This window comes from Haliotis rubra, unplaced genomic scaffold (genome assembly GCF_003918875.1).
Source record: "Haliotis rubra isolate DU_JTF1 unplaced genomic scaffold, ASM391887v1 Scf275, whole genome shotgun sequence".
Lineage (NCBI taxonomy): Eukaryota > Metazoa > Mollusca > Gastropoda > Lepetellida > Haliotidae > Haliotis > Haliotis rubra.
The window spans coordinates 1199961-1225262 of NW_025766836.1; positions in this window are offsets into that span (position 1 = coordinate 1199961).

Sequence of the window (25302 nt, forward strand, 5' to 3'; positions counted from 1 at the left end):
CTCGTCACGCCGAAGGCCCGGCTTCGATTCCCCATGTATACTACAGTACGTGTGAAACCCATTTATGGTGCATGTCCCCCTCCGTGATATAACGGGAATATAGCTACAAGCTTCGTAAAACACAACTCACACTCCAGACCCACCGATTTCTACAGATTATTACTTCTCTTGATATGAAACTGTCAATGCCCTAATCTCAAGTCAGAGATATAGATGGGATCAACCAACACGCGGTGGATATTGGGTATAACATTAACTGGGCCCCGTTTCACAAACCTCTCGTAAGCCTAAGATCTCGTAACTTTCCTCGTAGCATTCGTACATAGGAAGTACGGCTGCTACGAGAAAAGTTACGTAACAGAGGTGTGTGACGTCATCCCGCCACGAAAGCAGTCTTATTCTGAGAGAAACTCCGGTTTCCATAGATGCGATTCAAGTTTGACTGATAACCGGATTCTGTCAAGTGCGCATAAGGGTTGTGTCAGAACAAACCAGGAAGCTGTTGGTATTGAGTCTGTCTCACTGACTATTCCTTTTAAGGGCAAAGTCAACAAGGTACTTGAGGATCTGAGGTCACTGCTAATATATTTTAAAATATCATGCAAGTGCTTTTCTTACGTCACCCTCCTGGTTTGTTTTGTTGTCTTACGTCGCACTCAGCAATACTCCAGCTATATACTGACTGAGTTTGGTTTTACGCCGCTTTTAGCAATATTCCAGCAACATCACGGCGGGGGACACCAGAAATGGGCTTCACACATTGTGCCCATGTGGGGATTCGAACCCGGGTCTTCGGCGCGACGAGCCAACGCTTTAACCATTAGGCTACCCCACCGCCCCCCTCCAGCTATATAGCGGCGGTCTGTAAATAATCGAGCCTGGACCAGACAATCCAGTTATCAATATCATGACCATCGATCTACGCAGTTAAGATACGATGACATATGCCAACCAAGTCAGCGAGCCTGACCACTCGACCTCGTTAGTCGCCTCTCACCACGAGCATGGGTTACTGACGACCAATTCTAACCCGCATCTTCACGGGTGCACCTTCCTGGAGTGAGAGAGTTAAGGCTTTAAGTCACCTCGACAGTCACATATTCCAGCCAAATCGTGACCGTACCTTGACAGCGATGGGAAAGACAAGATCTAACTGTCACAATCCCACAGGGAAGTCGCTATCAGAAGCAACAGGATGACTCAGAGGTGTAAGTAATCAATGGCTGTCCGGCAATCTGAAAAAAACCCTTCTGAGCTGGCTTTGTATACAGAATTAGATTCTTATTCAATGTAACTCAAACATCAAGACCAGTAGATAGGAGCGAGTGAGTTTAGTTTTACGCCACTTAGCAATAGTCCAGCAATATCACGGAAATGGACTTCACACATTATACCCATGTGGGGAATCGAACCCGAGTTTTCGGATTGATGAGCGAACGCTTTAACCACTAGGCTGCCCAACCGCCCCCAATAGGTATAGGATGATTGGTGACATTGGACCAGAATCTGAAGCACATCACATCCGATCATTTGAATCTGGAGGTTGCTCTGAAGGGATACAGGCTAGGCTTCAATCCACCCGATAAGGTCCGGGTTTGAATTGATCTTCAATAACCCATGCTTGTCGTAAGAGGCAATTAACAGTATTATAGGTAAATATTAATCTAACCTTACAACAAGTGTAACACTGACCAGAATTTACAAAACATTTGTTCAGTATCCACTGATAAATGGAGACATCTGGTAACATCGTAATACTTAATAACTTCTCTTTTTAACAAAATTGATGTGAGGCACATAGTCGCTCATATTGATAATAAAGAAGTTGTATATCCATAGAACTCTCCTCGTTGTTCATCCGTTGTTCTCCTCGCCACTCAAAGAAGCATCTTTCCAGGCTATTCATACTCAACTGGACAAAACAGCATTATGGTAACTGGGGAATACAGATCATAGCTGAGGCCTATATTTCAGTTTTCTCGGCACCCAAGATCATAGATCTGAATGTTGTTATACAGAAAATATAAGTTTTGAAAAATACCTTTATCTACCTAAATACGTCTATTATCCAATCTTGAAATTTAGAACAACAAATCACAACTTACCAGTTGAAACCGGACTCTGATCTGATACCCCAAGAGTGGAACGTTTGTGCCATCTATGTAATTCCCCGGTGGTGATGAGTTCCACTACCTGTTCAGGTGTGAAGCCCTTCTCCAGCCGCGGTCTATACACATACGTAAAGATCTCTACGAATGGCCTAATATGTTCAAGCTAAAAAAATGTTTATCTAGAACCAGAGTAAAAAATGTGAAAAACCTGTCTAAATTCATCAACATCATCTTCAGACTAGTTGCAGCTGCATGAGAATCATGCTAACTTACTTTGTCATATTTCATTGAAAATTTCACTATATATATGTATTTACCTTATATTGCTGTCATCTTGATTGATTATATTATCATATGCGAATTTATATTGTACTTTTCTCATGTACCACCGTTGGTGGGTTCTTTTGAGAATAAACTGTCTGTCTGTCTGTTAGTCATTATTCTAATGAATACAGACCCCCTATTTCATGAGTGCAATATCTCTTGTGTCCAGTCTTTTTGGACCAGTGACAGAGGTGACTTTCCCAATATGGCGAAGACTGCTGTATCTCACGCTCTGTCCCTGATCACTCCTTGCATTGTTGAGTGAGTGAGTTTAGTTTTACTCCGCTTTTAGCAATATTCCAGCAATATCCAATTCTGGGACACCAGAAATGGGCTTCGCACATTGGACCCATGGGAATCGAACGTGTAGAGCGAACGCTTTAACCACTAGGCTACCCCATTGTATATTGTTGACATGGGGGATAGGTTAAAGCATCGACAAGAGGGTATGTTCACAATGCTCAAGAAGAGATTGCGGGCCTTTTCCACATACATTGACCAAGTTTCTCTGTCAGGTGAGAACCGGGAAGAGCCTGGTTAGAACTGATCTTCAGTAACCCATGCTTGCTGTAAGAGGCGACTAATGGGATCGGATGGTCAGGCTGGCTGACGTGGTTGACACATGTCATCGTATCCCAGTTGCGTAAATTGGTGCTCATGCTGTTGATCACTAGATTGTCTGGTCCAGACTCGATTATTTACAGACCGCCGCCATATAGTTGGAATATTGCTGAGTGCGGCTTAAAACTAAACTCGCTCACTCACTTCACTGTCAGGTGAAGGCGACACTCAGCACATGGATCTGTCCGTTAGGGCAAAGGTTTTAAACATAAGTACAATGATGTCACCACAAATGAACGCTGGTTGGTTGAAAGGGGTTGCGGAGGGTTACTGGCTGTTGAATCAATGGGTGATTAGATGAACAATAACCACTGCTGAATGGGGCGGAGGAGATAACCCTGGACCATGAAATAGAAGTATCTAAAAACATACCCACTGTTTGGGTTGCTGATGGCCACTGGCTCTAACAATTCATTGTCATCTTCTCCCTCAGATAAATTCGTGCACAATAGGAATATACAGACCCTTTGCATGTTTGTTTGTGTGTGTGTGCTCATGTGCGTGAGGTGAGGTGAAATTGGGTTTAACGTAATGCTTGAGAATATTTCGCTCATGAGACGTGCATGCGTGTGTGTGTGTATGTGCGGCTGCTTGTACTAGCCTAGACTTAAGCTGGTTTTATAGTGCTAGCCCACTGAGATACCATGCGGCAGTGAAGCATGAATACCCCACTCAGACACATTATACTGACTCCAAGCCGACCAGTCCTTGTTGTACCCATTAATGCCGAGCGCCAGGCAGGGACCAACAAGTACCATATTTTAACTTTTGGTATGACGCAATCGGGGATCGAACCCGCGACCTTCCGCACTCCAGGCTGACGCTCTAACCACTACACCACGGAGGCGGTCGCGGTGCGTGTGTGTGAAAGAGTGAGAGAGATAGGATATAATTGGAAGTGATGGCATCAGATTGGGAGTGGCAATGTAATTGTAACTGTGACAATGAGCAGGATTTTGAGAGCTTAGGAGGTTACATAAAGTAAGAGAAAATAGCAATTATATGTGTCAACCAAGTCAGCAAGTCACCAACTGAGCCAGTCAGTAGCCTCTTACAACAAACAAGTGTTGCTGAAGACCAATGCTTTCCCCATCATTGTTTTGAGAAGAAAAAGGATTCCAGCGAAGCTGTGGTGAATCAAATTGACCAGAATTATTTTCAAGATGTAAATCACTGAACTGTATGGTACATGTAATATATTATATTTTGGATTACACTTTCTTAGAAAAGTAAACATTCAAGTACTTTTTAGGTTGAGTCCCATTCGGGACTGGAACCCACTCTCAGAGTGATGCACCAAATCACCAGCACACACTCAACGATCTAACCCACTCAGCCACCACTGCGTCCACAAAAATGAAAATCTGATACCTGGTAGTCCAGATCACATACTTTGAGTACCCCTCTGAAGTGAATAGGATCACATGTATGAAAGCTATCAAAACACAATGAGATTTAGAAAGTGATAAAAAGTACATAATTTGTAGAATTATATATTATCGGTCAATCTTGAAATATTGTTGAAAGTCAAATTGAAACAACTGACTCTGTTCATAATTTCTTGCAGGTTATTCTCTATATGCACTTAATAAGGTGAGGTGAGGTGAAATGTGGTTTAATGTTGTACTTAGAAGACTGACTGACTGAGTTTAGATTTACGCCGCTTTTAGCAATATTCCAGCAATATCACGGCGGGGGACACCAGAAATGGGCTTAACACATTGTGCCCATGTGGGGAATCGAACCCGGGTCTTCGGCGTGACGAGCCAACGCTTTAACCACTAGGCTACCCCACCGCCCCGTACTTAGAAGAATATTTCGCTCATGTGATGATGTGTGTGTATGTGTGGTTGCTTGTACTAGTCCAGACTTAAACTGTTTTTATAGTGCGAGCTCACTGAGATACCATGCCACAGTGAAGCATGAATACCCCACTCAGACACATTATACTGACTCCGAGCTGACCAGTCCTTGTTTTACCCACTAATACCGAGCGCCAGGCAGGGAACAACAAGTACCATATTTTAATGCCTTTTGGTATGATGCAGACAGGGATTGAACCTGCGACCTAATGCTCTCCGGGTGGACGCTCTAACCACTACACCACAGAGGCGGTTACTTCATAAGAACAACATAAGTACAGACACATTTTCACAGTTTATTGACATATCAGATCAGATTTATCACAAGTACAATACACACACAGACACACAAAGAGGGAAAATTATGAAATCTTTCTCATACATCAATACTCACATCATAACAGCATCTGATAAAGTAACATCATCAATACATTGCTGCAGTTGACACTCATTATTGGTGCTTGTATTTTGGAAAAGTAGGACACTATTGTGACACAATAAACATAACAATCACAAAACCATACTTATTATTTTTATGGTATACAGATCTGCCAATCCTATACTAGTAAAAGAAAACAATTTAAAGACCACCTGGTTCTTTCATATTATTGTAGTTATCTGTCATAAGCTGGGTCTGTGCAAGGGACATTAGTCCACTTATGCATATTTTATACACAAAGAAATTTGTTAAGCACCCCCCTGACATATCTCACGATTGAATGAGCCCCAACCATAACCCTTTGGAGCACATCTGGGACATGATTGGAGTGAGGGAGTGAGTGAGTTTTGTTTTACGATGCCACTCAGCAATATTCCACCTATATGGCGGCGGTCTGTAAATAATCGAGTTTGGACCAGACAATCCAGTGTCAACCAAGCCAGCGAGTCTGACCACTCGATCCCGTTAGTCGCGTCATTGTGTGCAACAAAGGGATCCTCCTACACAGGACCTGCCCGAATTAGAGGCTGATTTACACGAGGGAATCGTGTAGACTGCCCCTTCAGGAGTCTGACAGGGAGTATGAGGAGGTGAGTGCTGGCTGTCATACAGTCACATAGAGGTTGACCTTGAATCGTATAAGACACTCAAAACAACATTTTGAATTCAACAATAAACATTCAAGGGCCATACTTGTACAGACATGGTTTTATATGAAAATCAATCAGTTTTTTAAAAAAATGAGCAATTATCATTATAAAATCAACATGGATTCCAATCATTTTGTCGTTTATTATGAGTCAAAGGATCATACAGGTCAGAAAAATACAGGGGGTGCTTAATTAAGTTCTTTGTGTATATTTATCATGTTTATTCCACTAACCCTCAATTTACAGTAAACTAAACTACAGATAAGCTTTCAGAAGCCCCATAAGCTGGTTCAATGAACTACTGTCACTGTGACTCACTAGCTGACGCTGCATTGTATAGAAAACCTGGGTCTTCCGTGACCACAGCACCCACCTAAAACTACTTCAGGCAGCCAAAGAGCAGACATGAAACTAAGCGATATACTCCTTTTTAGAATATGCATTGGAAGACACTTTTGTGACCATAGAAAGGTACAGAGAGTAACTAGTATGAGAGCATCTCATCACAATGAAGAAAGTGCTGATTAAGTTCAAAAGGGATTTGTGTTCAAGTCAGACAAAAAATAAAAGGTATTCAAACCAGGGAAAAATATTTTTACTGATTTTTCCTGAACATGTTCATGTTTATGTTCAGTAGATTGATATCAACTCTCTTTAAAGATGTTTTTTTTTAATATTGCGACTCAAGTGGCTCTGAAGTCTCCAAGAAATCAAAAGCAAATTGATAATATCCACCCGCCTCCTGACGACTCCAGACACCCCCTCAACAACATGGAAGACTGCTGTATATCTTTTATCATACAATCTCTTACATTGAGAAGAGTTTTGGATAATATTGCTGGCATCATACTTCAATCCTGGTGCAAATCAACTCAAGGTCCATCCCACCTCAAGAGGATCTAAATCCCAACCTCTCAATGTCCACACACACACAGCAGACACTGACAGACAGGAGGAGTGAAACATAGCTGCTATCCAGAAAAGGGGATCGGCCAGCCATGATGACAGTCATGCATATCTGGAGGGGTTGCTGGATTCAGGAAATTAGGCGATTACTTTGCTTATTGGCCACAGACTATAGGTGAAGTGTCACCAACATTCTATTGTGATAGAAGGTATTGGACATCATTCTCTACCTATAAAATACATGTACAAAGGCGTTTGCAGCGAAATCAGACAGACGGACAACAGATGAAGAGAAGCAACATCAGCCGCTTACACGTGACACTGACCAGCCATTGTATAACTAACGGCATAAGTGCAAATTTCTTTGTTTGTTGAAAAGAGCCCTGTTAACCCCACTGAGTGATGAGGTTGCTGCCCACTCCATTGTTGAAAAGCGTTACAAAAGTAACCCGAGTGGAGCTGAAGAGATGATACTGTAATACTGTATGGACTGTGGGGACAAGCCACACCTCATTCATCTGATGCCAATACACCTTGTGGAATGCTAAAGAACTTCCTGAACACTCAAAAGTCTACTCAGATATCTTTTGAGAAATTAAAGAAGATCGATGATCGGAAATACTGTCAATAGGAGAAATCATTAATGATTATCAATATGAAAATTGTGTTATCGAAAGTACCGTACATTAATATTTGTGATAGAAAAACGTTTTACTTTTCTGAGATAATATACAAATTCCAGACTTTATTCACGGTCTGCTTCTAAATTATATTCAGGATGCTGTTAATCATCCAGGCAAAAACATGTCACCACACAGAGTGATGTGAAATATATTCATTTAATTTTTTTATATTTTTGCTCAAAGTTACGTCTCCTATATATATTTAACGATAAACGATTGATATATTGTTTACGATTATCGATCTATATGATCTGTATTGATAGTCAGTCCTACTAAACTGTCAGTTTCTTAAATGCAGTAAGCAACTTGAGACCTAACTTCACATCTTCATAATAATGTCGACTGAAAGGCAACATGCAAATTGGCAAAGAATGCGCTATTAATGTCAGCAAATGAATCTTATGAACTGTTTCTGCAAGAAACTGTATATAACTAACAAATTGATTTCTATGGTCCCGAAGTATTTATACATCAATTTTCTAGCAAGAACTAGACATTGTTAGTCTTTGACCTTCTACACCAGCTATACATAGCTCACAGTAGAGGAAAGTATGGACAAACACCCATGATGAAAGCAGCTAGCAGGATCATTAGAAAGTGTCACATCAGCTTTGTATATCTACTTTCTACAGTAACGCCATCTGGGACTAATTCCACATGCCACGGATACTGATCCAACACGAACAAGGTATTATTTTATGATTAAAATATTTCTTGACGGTAAGGTGACACCCCTTTGGCTGTTGGACACTTTAAGTGTCTTGCGTTCATTACAGTTACTTCCCTTGGTGGCTTTAGCACCAGAGGGCATTGCTTTCAATTACCGTGGGCGCTGCTGTTTATTCGCCGCTTGCAGTTAGTGTTACTGCTTTTTATGCATCTATTTCTGTAAAACACCATGGCAGAATCTAAAGATGACGTACAGCTGAAGCGGAAGTCGGCGGGGAACAAAATGCTGGAGGTGATGGCAGCTTTGAAGTATTCTCCAGGGTTGACTAAGGAATATTAGGCTACTCTCAAGCAAGCCTTACCAGTTCCTGGCCACAGTCCATGGACAAGTGCTAGTCCGACTACTGCAGACGAACTAGCAGCGGAGTGTGAGTCGTTGGTGACGGAGTTCAACAGACTCAAGTTAGAGAAACGTAAGGAGTCACATGCTGAAAGAGATAGATGCCTTCGACCCTCTACACCAGCTATACATAGCCCCCAGAAGAGGGAAGCATGGATAGACAACAGTTATGGTTGCAGCTGAGAAAGACCAGAAGAAAGGGTTTCAACAGAATCACCAATTGGCAAGACAAAGAATGGTCCCTGGCTGACAAGGTGTTTAATGCAATTTAACGGAGGTATCCACATTTAAAATTACGCTAAATTAAGTAGGGTGGACGCATTATAAGATGTTAATAAACTGGTAAAAGCTATCAGCTATCGATAGATAACCTTCTGATGTTTATTGGGCTTCAACAGCCACACAAGGCAGTGTGCAAAAACACAATTAGCAAATGAGTGAAGCTCGCATAAATTAGAGCCAGCTTGGACATTGCCATATTTGAACCACAAAATGTGTGATCTGTTGCGACTAGCACGGCATCGAGGTGTATGGTGCCGTTCCACACAATACTGAGGACAGCAGGTTGGACTCAAACGTCCACGTTTAGAAGACATTACAATCTACCATGTACATTGGAGATTCGTGTATAAACATGTATTCAACAAATATTTGCATCTACCGGTACTCTAAACCTCTCATGTGACCCCTAAGGAAGGATGGTTCATGGAATTACTATCAAACTTCACCTTACAGGTAAGTCTGGTTTAAATGTATAAATATACCAATGTTCAATTGAAATGTCATCTAAGGATTATTAAACATTCCATGGACACTGACCCTGCAAGAACAAGACATTGATTGTCCTGCTCACAGTTAAGGGAAGCATGGGTAGACACCAGCAATGAAAGCAGTTGTGAATGGATCAGAACAAAGTGTTTCATAATCTTTTTACATCCATTATCTACCGTAGAGTCACTGGAGGTCCATACTGAACCAGCAAGCTCAAGACCTTATTTGTCTTTGAACCTCTACACCAGCTATACATAGGTAACAGTAGAGGGAGAATAGATTGTACACCAGTGATGAAAGCAGCTGAGCAGGATCAGAAGAATGTGTTTTATCAGTTACATATATCCACTCTTTACTGTAACATTATCTAAGGTTCAGTAAACATTCTGTGGAATTCTCCTTGCAAGAACAAGATATTTTTTGTCTTCAACCCTCTACCTGTTATACATAGCTCACAGTAGAGAAGATGGGGTCACAATTAGCTCTTATGATTGCAACTGAGATGGATCAGAAGAAAGTCTTTCATCAGTGCTATTTATCCACTTTCTAATGTAACATCATCTAAGGTTTATTAAAATTCCGTGGATACTGACACTTTTTTCTTTCTTCAGCCCTCTAGACCAGCTATACATAGCTCACAGTAGGACACGCAGGTTTAACACCAGTGATGAAAGCAGCTGAGCAGGATCAGAAGTGTTTCATGTTGTAATATCATCTAAGGTTTATTAATATTCCATGGATACTGACACTTTTTGTCTTTAACCCTCTACACCAGCTATACATAGATCACAGTACAGGGAGAAATGGATTGTACACCAGTGATGGTGGCAGCTGTAATGGATCAGAAGTGTTTCATCAGTTTTACATATCAACTTTCTTGTGTAATATCATCTAAGGTTTATTAATATTCCATGGATACTGACACTTTTTGTCTTTAACCCTCTACACCAGCTATACATAGATCACAGTAGAGGGAGAAATGGATTGTACACCAGTGATGGTGGCAGCTGTAATGGATCAGAAGTGTTTCATCAGTTTTACATATCAACTTTCTTGTGTAATATCATCTAAGGTTTATTAATATTCCGTGGATACTGACACTTTTTGTCGTTAACCCTCTGCACCAGCTATACATAGATCATAGTAGAGGGAGAAATGGATTGGACACCAGTTATGGTTGCAGCTGAGAAAGACCAGAAGAAAGGGTTTCAACAGAATCATCAATTGGCAAGACAAAGAATGGTCCCTGGCTGACAAGGTGTTTAATGCAATTTAACGGAGGTATCCACATTTAAAATTACGCTAAATTACGTAGGGTGGACGCATTATAAGATGTTAATAAACTGGTAAAAGCTATCAGCTATCGATAGATAACCTTCTGATGTTTATTGGGCTTCAACAGCCACACAAGGCAGTGTGCAAAGACACAATTAGCAAATGAGCGAAGCTCGCATAAATTAGAGCCAGCTTGGACATTGCCTTATTTAAACCACAAAGTGTGTGATCTGTTGCAACTAGCGCGGCATCGAGGTGTATGGTGCCGTTCCACACAATACTGAGGACAGCAGGTTGGACTCAAACGTCCACGTTTAGAAGACATTACAATCTACCATGTACATTGGAGATTCGTGTATAAACATGTATTCAACAAATATTTGCATCTACTCTAAACCTCTCATGTGACCCCTAAGGAAGGATGGTTCATGGAATTACTATCAAACTTCACCTTACAGGTAAGTCTGGTTTAAATGTATAGATATACCAATGTTCAATTGAAATGTCATCTAAGGATTATTAAACATTCCATGGACACTGACTCTGTAAGAACAAGACATTGATTGTCCTGCTCACAGTTAAGGGAAGCATGGGTAGACACCAGCAATGAAAGCAGCTGTGAATGGATCAGAACAAAGTGTTTCATAATCTTTTTACATCCATATTCTACCGTAGAGTCACTGGAGGTCCATACTGAACCAGCAAGCTCAAGACCTTATTTGTCTTTGAACCTCTACACCAGCTATACATAGGTAACAGTAGAGGGAGAATAGATTGTACACCAGTGATGAAAGCAGCTGAGCAGGATCAGAAGAATGTGTTTTATCAGTTACATATATCCACTCTTTACTGTAACATTATCTAAGGTTCAGTAAACATTCTGTGGAATTCTCCTTGCAAGAACAAGACATTTTTTGTCTTCAACCCTCTACCTGCTATACATAGCTCACAGTAGAGAAGATGGGGTCACAATTAGCTCTTATGATTGCAACTGAGATGGATCAGAAGAAAGTCTTTCATCAGTGCTATTTATCCACTTTCTAATGTAACATCATCTAAGGTTTATTAAAATTCCGTCGATACTGACACTTTTTTCTTTCTTCAGCCCTCTAGACCAGCTATACATAGCTCACAGTAGGACACGCATAGGTTTAACACCAGTGATGAAAGCAGCTGAGCAGGATCAGAAGTGTTTCATGTTGTAATATCATCTAAGGTTTATTAACATTCCATGGATACTGACACTTTTTGTCTTCAACCCTCTACACCAGCTATACATAGATCACAGTACAGGGAGAAATGGATTGTACACCAGTGATGGCGGCAGCTGTAATGGATCAGAAGTGTTTCATCAGTTTTACATATCAACTTTCTTGTGTAATATCATCTAAGGTTTATTAATATTCCATGGATACTGACACTTTTTGTCTTTAACCCTCTACACCAGCTATACATAGATCATAGTAAAGGGAGAAATGGATTGGACACCAGTGATGAAAGCAGATGAGATTGAACAGAAGAAAGTGTTTCATCAGTTTTATATACCGGTATCTACTTTCGAGTGTAACATCATCTAAGGTTTATTACCATTCCGTGGATACTGACCCAGCAAGAACAAGACATTGTTTGTCTTCAACCCTCTACTACAGAATGTTTAATAAGCTATACACAGCTCACAGTAGAGGAAGATAAGGACAAACAGCACTTATGACTGCAATTGAGTAGGGTCAGAAGAAAGTGTTTTTTTATCAGATTTACATATCCACTCTCTAGAGTAACATCATCTAAAGTTTATTAAACATTTTGTTGATACTGACCCAGCTAGAACAAAACATTACCTTCGACCTTCTACACCAGCTATACATAGCTCACAACAGAGGGAGATATGGATAGACACCACTGATGATTGCAGCTGAGGAGGAAAATGTTTCATCAGCATGAACAAAGATAACGGGAAAATTCAGGTCTGGGAGTTGTTTCTTCCAAGAAATTGATTGTTAACATGTTGACTGCCCCCATATCTCTTTTTTTTTTTGGCCCATGGCCAAAGCAAAACTTCATATGCATTTGATTCTCTATCAACATACATGTAACGTTTTGAGTTAGGATCAAACAACTTTTCTTCAACTTTGAAGGAATAAGAACGTCTTGTATTATCTTGTATCTGGCAAAAGGTAATAGTGAGTTGTTTTTTGTGGCAAACCAAAGACTTGTAGCTTGGCAAAGTGAAATATTCTTTCTACTACGTTTGCCAACCACAGGTCGTATGATGGCAATGAATTGCTGCTATTGTTCTTGATCTGATGGAAGGCTATCTTGACTAGGGACATGTCTTGTCTTGTCAGACAACTACTACAATTCTGTCAGTCTTGTGAAACAGATAACTGATGGGTCAACCTACATTTGTGGGACGCTTTGCCAAGACAGAAAAGAAAATTCCAAGGATGTTGTAAGGCACAAACTGATGAAGGAGAACATGTATGGAAACAGTCTGAATCTGTGGTTGTCTGTAAATGGAAGGACAAACGAGACAACCTCACAATCAGCAACATGCACCGCATCGAGATGGTTGATCTCAGAAATAGGAACAACAAAGTGTCAAGGAAACCGAACAGTTTAGGACTACACCATGGCATGTCTGGAATAGACAGGTTCGATCAAATGCTGTCCTATTATTCAGCTCTTACGGAAGACGATCCGATGGTACATGAAGATCACCCTTCACATCCAAGAAATGTCACTTTTGAATGCTTATTTATATCATGTACAGTGCAAACCGCATGGAGCCAATGATGTTATTGAACTAGTGACGATTGGTCTCCTTGGTGAAGCCTTTGAGCAGGTTCATGGCCACACTCCACATGTTGGTCAAGTTCAAGTCTTCCATCACCTCCCTGCCACCCACAGAGAACAAGCTTATGCACAAAGGCTGGTCTGCAACGTGAGACACGCTACATATGTGAAGCCTGTCCAGAGAAACCAGCCATGTGTGTGGATAATTGCTTTAAGAAATACTATGTCCCAGAGTAAAGTCCTAAAAAGGATTCCTGTCCCTCAGCGTGATGTCTGTATCATTGGTTACTAAACAGTTCCTTAACCAGAGTATTGACTTTTTGTGGTTCTTTGATACTGCCAGGAGACGATTGCTGCTTATGGCTAATTTGCCAACATGTGAAATTTGTTTTAATATATCTCTGATGTAGCTATGAGATAACTCCTTGTGGCAAATTCTGTTTGATAACACGTGTATACTTGTAGTAAGCAGTCAACGTGTTAATCTACTATATAATAATAACATATTTAAATAATTATTATCATGTGCATAAAACATGCTAAACATATTTAGCAAGACCTGAAGTCAGAGAGCTAATTCCACAGATACTGACCCCGCAAGAACAAGACATTATTTGTCTTTGACCCTCTACAACAGCTATACATAGCTCGCAGTAGAGGGAGATATGGATAGACACCTGTAATGGTGGCAGCTGAGAAGAAAAGGGTTTCTTTTGTTTTAGTAATCTGTGAACTGTAACAGCATCTTAGGTTAATTCCTGTCCACACCTGGAGCAGTCGCCGATGTAGCACTTGAGGATTGCTGAGAGTGCCCTAGCGGAAGAACATGACTGCTATCAGCAGCTGTCAGTAACACTGCCATCACACCCAACTGAGTACTGGCCACACCTAGAGCAGCTGCGGCTGTAGTACTTGAGGATTGCTGAGAGCCCTGTAGGTCAAGTTTTTTGGCTGAAGTGGGATGCAGTAGTCTCCATCAAGCACAAGTGCCGCCGTCCATAGCCTACTGGATACAATGATGAACCCCACCCCCAATCATGTCTCCCTGCAAATGGGCAAAGAAAACGCAGAGAATTTCATGGAAATTTTCCATCACTACTCATCAGTGTATTCCTTTCTCAAACTGGATGAGTATGTGTCCGTCAGGAGCAGTAAGGTCAGCCGCGAGGAGCAATCTCGACTGTTCAGCTTTATCCCAGACATCGATGGATGTGTGGTGGAATGGAACGATATCACGTACATTGTTTAAATGTATAAATATACCAATGTTCAATTGAAATGTCATCTAAGGATTATTAAACAGTCCATGGACACTGACCCTGCAAGAACAACACATTGATTGTCCTGCTCACAGTAAAGGGAAGCATGGGTAGACACCAGCAATGAAAGCAGCTGTGAATGGATCAGAACAAAGTGTTTCATAATCTTTTTACATCCATATTCTACCGTAGAGTCACTGGAGGTCCATACTGAACCAGCAAGCTCAAGACCTTATTTGTCTGTGAACCTCTACACTAGCTATACATAGGTAACAGTAGAGGGAGAATAGATTGTACACCAGTGATGAAAGCAGCTGAGCAGGATCAGAAGAATGTGTTTTATCAGTTACATATATCCACTCTTTACTGTAACATCATCTAAGGTTCAGTAAACATTCTGAAGATACTGACCTCGCAAGAACAAGACATTTTTTGTCTTCAACCCTCTACCTGCTATACATAGCTCACAGTAGAGGGAGATGGGGTCACAATTAGCTCTTATGATTGCAACTGAGATGGATCAGAAGAAAGTCTTTCATCAGTGCTATTTATCCATTTTCTAATGTAACATCATTTAAGGTTTATTAAAATTCTGTGGATACTGACACTTTTTTCTTTCTTCAGCCCTCTAGACCAGCTATACATAGCTCACAGTAGGACACGCAGGTTTAACACCAGTGATGAAAGCAGCTGAGCAGGATCAGAAGTGTTTCATGTTGTAATATCATCTAAGGTTTATTAACATTCCATGGATACTGACACTTTTTGTCTTCAACCCTCTACACCAGCTATACATAGATCACAGTACAGGGAGAAATGGATTGTACACCAGTGATGGTGGCAGCTGTAATGGATCAGAAGTGTTTCATCAGTTTTACATATCAACTTTCTTGTGTAATATCATCTAAGGTTTATTAATATTCCATGGATACTGACACTTTTTGTCTTTAACCCTCTACACCAGCTATACATAGATCATAGTAAAGGGAGAAATGGATTGGACACCAGTGATGAAAGCAGATGAGATTGAACAGAAGAAAGTGTTTCATCAGTTTTATATACCGGTATCTACTTTCGAGTGTAACATCATCTAAGGTTTATTACCATTCCGTGGATACTGACCCAGCAAGAACAAGACATTGTTTGTCTTCAACCCTTTACTACAGAATGTTTAATAAGCTATACACAGCTCACAGTAGAGGAAGATAAGGACAAACAGCATTTATGACTGCAACTGAGTAGGGTCAGAAGAAAGTGTTTTTTTATCAGATTTACATATCCACTCTCTAGAGTAACATCATCTAAAGTTTATTAAACATTTTGTTGATACTGACCCAGCTAGAACAAAACATTACCTTCGACCTTCTACACCAGCTATACATAGCTCACAACAGAGGGAGATATGGATAGACACCACTGATGATTGCAGCTGAGGAGGAAAATGTTTCATCAGCATGAACAAAGATAACGGGGAAAATTCAGGTCTGGGAGTTGTTTCTTCCAAGAAATTGATTGTTAACATGTTGACTGTCCCCATATCTCATTTTTTTTTTGTCCCATGGCCAAAGCAAAACTTCATATGCATTTTGATTCTCTATCAACATACATGTAACGTTTTGAGTTAGGATCAAACAACTTTTCTTCAACTTTGAAGGAATAAGAACGTCTTGTATTATCTTGTATCTGGCAAAAGATAATAGTGAGTTGTTTTTTGTTGCAAACCAACGACTCGTAGCTTGGCAAAGTGAAATATTCTTTCTATTACGTTTGCCAACCACAGGTCGTATGATGGCAATGAATTGCTGCTATTGTTCTTGATCTGATGGAAGGCTATCTTGACAAGGGACATGTCTTGTCTTGTCAGACAACTACTACAATTCTGTCAGTCTTGTGAAACAGATAACTGATGGGTCAACCTACATTTGTGGGACGCTTTGCCAAGACAGAAAAGAAAATTCCAAGGATGTTGTAAGGCACAAACTGATGAAGGAGAACATGTATGGAAACAGTACGGAAGACGATCAGATGGTACATGAAGATCGCCCTTCACATCCAAGAAATGTCACTTTTGAATGCTTATTTATATCATGTACAATGCAAACCGCATGGAGCCAATGATGTTATTGAACTAGTGACGATTGGTCTCCTTGGTGAAGCCTTTGAGCAGGTTCATGGCCACACTCCAAGTGTTGGTCAAGTTCAAGTCTTCCATCACCTCCCTGCCCTGCCACCCACAGAGAACAAGCTTATGCACAAAGGCTGGTCTGCAACGTGAGACACGCTACATATGTGAAGCCTGTCCAGAGAAACCAGCCATGTGTGTGGATAATTGCTTTAAGAAATACCATGTCCCAGAGTAAAGTCCTAAAAAGGATTCCTGTCCCTCAGCGTGATGTCTGTATCATTGGTTACTAAACAGTTCCTTAACCAGAGTATTGACTTTTTTGTGGTTCTTTGATACTGCCAGGAGACGATTGCTGCTTATGGCTAATTTGCCAACATGTGAAATTTGTTTTAATATATCGCTGATGTAGCTATGAGATAACTCCTTGTGGCAAATTCTGTTTGATAACACATGTATACTTGTAGTAAGCAGTCAACGTGTTAATCTACTATATAATAATAACATATTTAAATAATTATTATCATGTGCATAAAACATGCTAAACATATTTAGCAAGACCTGAAGTCAGAGAGCTAATTCCACAGATACTGACCCCGCAAGAACAAGACATTATTTGTCTTTGATCCTCTACAACAGCTATACATAGCTCGCATTAGAGGGAGATATGGATAGACACCTGTAATGGTGGCAGCTGAGAAGAAAAGGGTTTCTTTTGTTTTTGTAAGCTGTGAACTGTAACAGCATCTTAGGTTAATTCCTGTCCACACCTGGAGCAGTCGCCGATGTAGCACTTAAGGATTGCTGAGAGTGCCCTAGCCGAGGAACACGACCGCTATCAGCAGCTGTCAGTAACACTGCCATCACACCCAACTGAGTACTGGCCACACCTGGCACCCAACTGAGTACTGGCCACACCTGGAGCAGCTGCGGCTGTAGCACTTGACGATTGCTGAGAGCCCTGTAGGTCACGTTTTTTGGCTGAAGTGGGATGCAGTAGCCTCCATCAAGCACAAGTGCCATCGCCAACCGCCGTCCATAGATCACTGGATACAATGATGAACCCCACCCCCAATGATGTCTTCCTGAAAACTGGCAAAGAAAACGCAGAGGATTTCATGGAAATTTTCGATCACTACTCATCAGTGTATTCCTTTCTCAAACTGGATGAGTATGTGTCTGTCAGGAGCAGTAAGGTCAGCCGCGAGGAGCAATCTCGACTGTTCAGCTTTATCCCAGACATCGATGGATGTGTGGTGGGATGGAACAATATCACGTACATCAAACATCCCATCCGAAAGCTTTATCAGTGTGCAGCCGTAAATTACACCTTTTCAATCGTTCTTCTGCGAGATGAGTTTTACTACTTATGACTGGAGTCTTTCTCAAAGCTATTACTTATGCATGATGAAACTAATATTCTATATTTATATTTTACTAATATCTGAATCCTAATATATTGCTTGTAGTGGTTATGTGAAATTTGTTTTAAAATATCGCTGATGTAGCTATGAAATAACTCCTTGTGGCAAATTCTGTTTGATAACACGTGTATACTTGTAGTAAGCAGTCAACGTGTTAATCTACTATATAATAATAATACATTAAACTAATTATTATGTGCATAAAACATGCTAAACATATTTAGCAAGACCTGAAGTCAGAGAGCTAATTCCACATGAAGTGGATACTGACACAGCAAGAAGACATTGTCATGGGGGTGGGGTTCATCATTGTATCCAGTGGGCTATGGACAGCGGTAGGCAATGGCACTTGAGGATTGCTGAGAGTGCCCTAGCTGAGGAACACGGACTGCTACCAGCAGCTGTCAGTAACACTGCCATCACACCCAACTGAGTACTGGCCACACCTGGAGCAGCCTCCATCAAGCACAAGTGCCATCGCCTACCGCTGTCCATAGCCCAATGGATACAATGATGAACCCCACCCCCAATGATGTCTTCCTGAAAACTGGCAAAGAAAACGCAGAGGATTTCATGGAAATTTTCGATCACTACTCATCAGTGTATTCCTTTCTCAAACTGGATGAGTATGTGTCTGTCAGGAGCAGTAAGGTCAGCCGCGAGAAGCAATCTCGACTGTTCAGCTTTATCCCAGACATTGATGGATGTGTGGTGGAATGGAACGATATCACGTACATCAAACATCCCATCCGAAAGCTTTATCTGTGTGCAGCCGTAAATTACACCTTTTCAATCGTATTTCTGTGAGATGAGTTTTACTACTTGACTGGAGTCTTTCTCTAAGCTATTACTTATGCATGATGAAACTAATATTCTATATTTATATTTTCCTTATATCTGAATCCTAATATATTGCTTGTAGTGGTTATAATTAATAATGAATTTTCGTATGAATTATTATTCCATGATAGAAGCATGGGGACAAAGATGGTTCCCCAGTAAATTTCGATTACAAGACCATTAGTCAGATTTGACATGATTCTGTCATGGGGATCTATTAAGCCAAGCCTAATTAATACAATCACCACCGAGCGTGTTGAATTAGCTAGGAAGGTATCCTTATCTTGGTGAAAGCATGTAGATTAACCAGAGTTATGGATGAGGAGTATGTGGCAAGCATCTCACTGATACATGGGACTGTACAATACCCGATACTGGTTAATGACTCAGCTAGACCTTCTGCTCCACCGCAACAGAGTGGACACAAACAGCTACTGTTAGAGATGCTGTCAGGTTAATCTACCCGCAGGTTCCTCCGAGACAGGAGAATATTGAAATAACACAGTTCTGAACTATTACACAAACTCAGACATACTAAGTGTCTTCGTGTGTAAGAATTGATTCAAGTTTATATTCAATTGACTTCTTGTTGTATTATTTATGGATTTATACTACTGTCTATGTATAAGACTGTATGTTAGGTATATTTACTATTACAATTTTCTTCTGATATCTATGTGATTGATATTTACTTATGATGTGTTGATCACATCAGATGCATATGTATTAAGCATGCATTTGGTTTTGTTGAATATGGCTGATTGTTCATAAACAGTAGATGCAGATGTGTTTCCAAGTGATTTAATACTTAACATATTGTATGTGGATGCATATATTATTCACATCATTTATAAAAAGGGGGTATGTGTGTCATCTTTGTCTATCATGCATGATTAATTATAGGTTGTCTGTTGTACGATACTGTAATATTCAAAGTATGGAATATACACTGGCAAGTTATGCAACCACCTTATAAATCTGGTTGCAATTTTATATAGAGCAATGAGACTCTGCGCTTTAAAATGCCATGTCAGTTCATATGGGGGTTTTGTGTGGCTAGCTGGTACCCTGAAGTGTATATCGTTGCTCGATTAGTGCTACCTTTTGATTGCTATCATTATCAGATATTATAACACTAACTGCTTATACGCACACTCATATGGTTTATCTGACTCACTATTTGTCATATACTTTGGCTAGTCACCGGTCGTTGACCAAGGGGTTCGCCTCCATTAGTTAGACTTTGTTATGCTTTCCCTGAAGTCTTGATATTGTGATTAGTATATTCCATCAATTTCCACGGAACAATATGGAAAGTGATAATGTTACTAGTGTTTTTGGCCCTGCTTATAAGAAAAGACCAGTCTGGATCAAGAGGAACCAGCTGGAATATTGGTCCCGATTTGCAGTACTATTTTTCAAATTAATGGAGATTTATGGGGAACTGATATTCCGCATACAATTAAATTTGACGTACCGGAACTCATACATTATTCAGAGTTATACAAGAAAGAATCTACAAGTTCTTCTAAGTATTCTGATCCGTGAAACTGTGTTCATGTCTCTAGACATCAGAGAACCATTGTGTGTGATACTTCACGCTAAAATAAAAAGGACTTGAACACGCTACGGGACTTATACTTGACTATCCATATTAGCTACATCATCCCCAGACCCAGAGTGGATAGACAGATTGCCTAGGGAGAAGGGTACAACACCCGGACAATCTCAGGTAACTCTAATTCCACATTTCCGTGGATACTGACACAGCAAGAAGAAGACATTGTCTTTGACCCTCTACTACAGCTATACATAGCTCGCAGTAGAGGGAGATATGGATAGACACCAGTAATGGTGGCAGCTGGGAAGGAAAGTGTTTCCTTTGTTTTCTTAATCTGTGAACTTGAACAGCATCTGAGGTTATTTCCACAGGATAGCACAGATACTGACCCACCAAGAACGAGACATTCTTTGTCTATACAACATAGCTCAAAGGAGAGGTAGGCTTAGATAGACAGCTGTAAGGATTACAACTGGGAAGGATCGGAAGAAAGCGTCTCATCAGCTTTGTATATCCATGTTTTACTGTAATACCATCTAGGGATAATTCCACATTCTGTGGATACTGACACTGCAAGAACAAGCTATACATAGCTCGCAGTAGAGGGAAACATGGACAGACACCTGTAATGGAGGCAGCTGAGAAGGAAAGTATTTCATAAGTTTTTTAATCTAGGTTCAACTGTAACGTCATCTGAGGTTAATTCCACATTCCAAAGATACTGACCCAGTAAGAACAAGACATTGTCTTTGACCCTCTACTACAGCTATACATAGCTCGCAGTAGAGGGAGATATGGATAGACACCTGTAATGGTGGCAGCTGAGAAGTAAAGTATTTCATAAGTATTTTAATCTGGGTCCAACTGTAACTTCATCTAGGGCTAATTCCACATTCTGTGAATACTGACACAGCAAGAATAAGATATTGTCTTTGACCCTTTACTACAGCTATACATAGCTCGCGGTAGAGGGAGATATGGACAGACACCTGTAATGGTGGCAGCGGAGAAGGAAAGTATTTCATAAGTTTTTTAATCGAGGTTCAACTGTAACGTCATCTGAGGTTAATTCCACATTCCACAGATACTGACCCCGCAAGAACAAGACATTGTCTTTGACCCTCTACTACAGCTATACATAGCTCGCGGTAGAGGGAGATATGGATAGACACCTGTAATGGTGGCAGCGGAGAAGGAAAGTATTTCATAAGTTTTTTAATCTGGGTTCAACTGTAACGTCATCTGAGGTTAATTCCACATTCCACAGATACTGACACAGCAAGAACAAGACATTGTCTTTGACCCTCTACTACAGCTATACATAGCTCGCAGTAGAGGGAGATATGGATAGACACCAGCAATGATGGCAGCTGAGAAGGAAAGTATTTCATAAGTATCTTAATCTGGGTCCAACTGTAACGTCATCTGAGGTTAATTCCACATTCCAAAGATACTGACCCAGTAAGAACAAGACATTGTCTTTGACCCTCTACTACAGCTATACATAGCTCACAGAAGAGGGAGATATGGATAGACACCTGTAATGGTGGCAGCTGAGAAGGAAAGTATTTCATAAGTTTTTTAATCTAGGTTCAACTGTAACGTCATCTGAGGTTAATTCCACATTCCACAGATACTGACCCAGCAAGAACAAGACCTTGTCTTTGACCCTCTACTACAGCTATACATAGCTCGCAGTAGAGGGAGATATGGATAGACACCTGTAATGGTGGCAGCTGAGAAGTAAAGTATTTCATAAGTATTTTAATCTGGGTCCAACTGTAACTTCATCTAGGGCTAATTCCACATTCTGTGAATACTGACACAGCAAGAATAAGATATTGTCTTTGACCCTTTACTACAGCTATACATAGCTCGCGGTAGAGGGAGATATGGACAGACACCTGTAATGGTGGCAGCGGAGAAGGAAAGTATTTCATAAGTTTTTTAATCGAGGTTCAACTGTAACGTCATCTGAGGTTAATTCCACATTCCACAGATACTGACACAGCAAGAACAAGACATTGTCTTTGACCCTCTACTACAGCTATACATAGCTCGCAGTAGAGGGAGATATGGATAGACACCAGCAATGATGGCAGCTGAGAAGGAAAGTATTTCATAAGTATCTTAATCTGGGTCCAACTGTAACGTCATCTGAGGTTAATTCCACATTCCAAAGATACTGACCCAGTAAGAACAAGACATTGTCTTTGACCCTCTACTACAGCTATACATAGCTCACAGAAGAGGGAGATATGGATAGACACCTGTAATGGTGGCAGCTGAGAAGGAAAGTATTTCATAAGTTTTTTAATCTAGGTTCAACTGTAACGTCATCTGAGGTTAATTCCACATTCCACAGATACTGACCCAGCAAGAACAAGACATTGTCTTTGACCCTCTACTACAGCTATACATAGCTCGCAGTAGAGGGAGATATGGATAGACACCTGTAATGGTGGCAGCGGAGAAGGAAAGTATTTCATAAGTATTTTAATCTGGGTCCAACTGTAACTTCATCTAGGGCTAATTCCACATTCTGTGAATACTGACACAGCAAGAATAAGATATTGTCTTTGACCCTTTACTACAGCTATACATAGCTCGCAGTAGAGGGAGATATGGATAGACACCTGTAATGGTGGCAGCTGAGAAGGAAAGTATTTCATAAGTTTTTAATCTAGGTTCAACTGTAACGTCATCTGAGGTTAATTCCACATTCCACAGATACTGACCCCGCAAGAACAAGACATTGTCTTTGACCCTCTACTACAGCTATACATAGCTCGCAGTAGAGGGAGATATGGATAGACACCAGTAATGATGGCAGCTGAGAAGTAAAGTATTTCATAAGTATTTTAATCTGGGTCCAACTGTAACGTCATCTAGGGCTAATTCCACATTCTGTGAATACTGACACAGCAAGAACAAGACATTGTCTTTGACCCTTTACTACAGCTATACATAGCTCGCGGTAGAGGGAGATATGGATAGACACCAGCAATGATGGCAGCTGAGAAGGAAAGTATTTCATAAGTATCTTAATCTGGGTCCAACTGTAACGTCATCTGAGGTTAATTCCACATTCCAAAGATACTGACCCAGTAAGAACAAGACATTGTCTTTGACCCTCTACTACAGCTATACATAGCTCACAGAAGAGGGAGATATGGATAGACACCTGTAATGGTGGCAGCTGAGAAGGAAAGTATTTCATAAGTTTTTTAATCTAGGTTCAACTGTAACGTCATCTGAGGTTAATTCCACATTCCACAGATACTGACCCAGCAAGAACAAGACATTGTCTTTGACCCTCTACTACAGCTATACATAGCTAGCTCAGTAGAGGGAGATATGGATAGACACCTGTAATGGTGGCAGCTGAGAAGGAAAGTATTTCATAAGTATTTTAATCTGGGTCCAACTGTAACTTCATCTAGGGCTAATTCCACATTCTGTGAATACTGACACAGCAAGAATAAGATATTGTCTTTGACCCTTTACTACAGCTATACATAGCTCGCAGTAGAGGGAGATATGGACAGACACCTGTAATGGTGGCAGCTGAGAAGGAAAGTATTTCATAAGTTTTTAATCTAGGTTCAACTGTAACGCGTCATCTGAGGTTAATTCCACATTCCAAAGATACTGACCCAGTAAGAACAAGACATTGTCTTTGACCCTCTACTACAGCTATACATAGCTCGCATGCAGAAGAGGAGATATGGATAGACACCTGTAATGGTGGCAACTGAGAAGGAAAGTATTTCATAAGTTTTTTAATCTAGGTTCAACTGTAACGTCATCTGAGGTTAATTCCACATTCTGTGAATACTGACACAGCAAGAACAAGACATTGTCTTTGACCCTTTACTACAGCTATACATAGCTCGCGGTAGAGGGAGATATGGATAGACACCTGTAATGGTGGCAGCGGAGAAGGAAAGTATTTCATAAGTTTTTTAATCTAGGTTCAACTGTAACGTCATCTGAGGTTAATTCCACATTCCACAGATACTGACCCCGCAAGAACAAGACATTGTCTTTGACCCTCTACTACAGCTATACATAGCTCGCAGTAGAGGGAGATATGGATAGACACCAGTAATGATGGCAGCTGAGAAGTAAAGTATTTCATAAGTATTTTAATCTGGGTCCAACTGTAACGTCATCTAGGGCTAATTCCACATTCTGTGAATACTGACACAGCAAGAACAAGACATTGTCTTTGACCCTTTACTACAGCTATACATAGCTCGCGGTAGAGGGAGATATGGATAGACACCAGCAATGATGGCAGCTGAGAAGGAAAGTATTTCATAAGTATCTTAATCTGGGTCCAACTGTAACGTCATCTGAGGTTAATTCCACATTCCAAAGATACTGACCCAGTAAGAACAAGACATTGTCTTTGACCCTCTACTACAGCTATACATAGCTCACAGAAGAGGGAGATATGGATAGACACCTGTAATGGTGGCAGCTGAGAAGGAAAGTATTTCATAAGTTTTTTAATCTAGGTTCAACTGTAACGTCATCTGAGGTTAATTCCACATTCCACAGATACTGACCCAGCAAGAACAAGACAT